The following is a 2,500-nucleotide window of genomic DNA, read 5'->3' as shown; positions in this document are numbered from 1 at the left end:
CATACGCTCTACACTATATACACTACACTCATACACTATACACTATACACTATATACACTACACTCATACACTATACACTATATACACTACACTCATACACTATACACTATACACTATATACACTACACTCATACGCTCTACACTATATACACTACACTCATACACTATACACTATATACACTACACTCATACACTATACACTATATACACTACACTCATACACTATACACTATATACACTACACTCATACACTATACACTATACACTATATACACTACACTCATACACTTATACACTCATACATTATACACTATATACACTACACTATATACACTACACTCATACACTATACACTATATACACTACACTCCTACACTATACACTATATACACTACACTCATACACTATACACTATATACACTACACTCATACACTATACACTATACACTATATACACTACACTCATACACTATACACTATATACACTACACTCATACACTATACACTATACACTATATACACTACACTCATACACTATACACTATACACTATATACACTACACTCATACACTATACACTATATACACTACACTCATACACTATACACTCTATACACTACACTCATACACTATACACTATATACACTACACTCATACACTATACACTATATACACTACACTCATACACTATACACTATACACTATATACACTACACTCATACACTATACACTATACACTATATACACTACACTCATACACTATACACTATATACACTACACTCATACACTATACACTATATACACTACACTCACACTGTTGCTGTTTAATGGCTTTCTTAGATACAGCAAGGCAGTTTATTTAGATAGATGGATAGATAGATTGATAGACAGACAGACAGACAGACAGACAGACAGACAGACAGACAGACAGGTCTGGAATATGCATGTATATCTGGTAAGGTAGAGGAATTCCAACTCAAACATGAAATCAGTAAAAATTATTTAAAAGTTTCTTAACAATGTAAAGTTGTTTTTAATAATAATGTGATAATGAGGAATAATCCTGATATGAAGACGTTTTTATTTAAAGAAACAGTGTGATTGTTTTTGTACAGTATTAGTGCAGAATCAATTTTTTTTTTTTTTTTGGTTTTGGGAACTCCAGCACTGCAGCCACTCAGAGAAAAAAAACCATTCTGTCTGTCTGCGCGTCAGTGCGACAGCTAAAATATTAATGACAGTGCTGTCCGCTTGCTAAAGCATTAGCATGCGTGCTAAATGTCAGCGATGTAGCAGTGATGAAGAGCTGTGAGACATGAGGGTGAGTTTGGTGAAGACAGTCAGACAAGTGATCAGAGTGAGAGAGTAAACTCAGACAGTCTGATCTCTGAAATAATCACACACACACACACACACACACACACACACACACACACACACACACACACACACACACACACACAGAAGTGTTGGAGTTTAGAGAGATGTCTCATTCCCTCGCTCACTTCCTCTCAGGCGTGGAGTAAATAATGGATGAGTGTGTGAGCAGGGGGAGTGTTCAGCCATTTCAACCTGCCTGCTGCAATAAGAGTGAAAACTCACCGATTTACACAACATTACTGCCATAAACACTCACAACAAACTCACTCATGTGCTCTGCTGCCAATAACAACAACTCACTTCAAATAGTTCTGATTTTTTAGGGAAGATGGTTCATAATAATAATAATAATAATAATAATAATAATAATAATAATAATTAAAGCTGTGAGCAGCATTTTCGGGGGCCAAGCACCCAGACTTGGTGAGCTGCAGTGTGAAGGTAATCACAGGAAAGCAGAGCTATAACTAGCCTAGAAACTATAACTGCTATAACATAGGCAAAGGAATTCAAGAGTGATTTGTAGTTTCACGTATTTGCCTGTCCGTCATGGGAGAGCGGTTTTGAACATCAGAGTTCTTTTGATCACTTTTGTTCAGACAGGTCTCAAGATGATGTGAGCCGAATTTGCTGAAGATTGGATAAACGTTGGAGGAGGAGAAGCAAAAACGGCAGATAGATGTAAGCATTTTTAGCATGTTAATGGTACTTTTGACCAGTAGTTGGCGCTGGCACAAAATTTGTTGCATAGCCTCAGGGCATGGTCCTGAATTGGCCTACTCAGGTTTGTGTCAGTGTACAAAGTCGTTGCTCGTTCAGGACAGAAGCGTGAACTCCTCCGTCCTGAAGATGTGGGAAAACGCAAAGTTATAGCGTCGCCTCTGACACTAGAGTCTCCTTCCATACATGTTAAATAAACATCTCCTCACTTTAAGAAAACGTCACCATAGCAACCATTTGTTTTGTTTTTAAATCCATGTATGTGTACAAGTAGAGCTGTACACATCCCTGAGAACGAGCTGTTAAAGATAATGTATTGTCTTTATAATTAGAACGAACATGTTCATTATAAATAAAGCTGTGATTTGAAGCTGCGCTACTGTCAGAGCCGCTGTTCTA

The sequence above is a fragment of the Ictalurus punctatus genome, chromosome 20 (assembly GCF_001660625.3).
Source record: "Ictalurus punctatus breed USDA103 chromosome 20, Coco_2.0, whole genome shotgun sequence".
Lineage (NCBI taxonomy): Eukaryota > Metazoa > Chordata > Actinopteri > Siluriformes > Ictaluridae > Ictalurus > Ictalurus punctatus.
Note: the sequence above shows the minus strand (reverse complement) of the source record.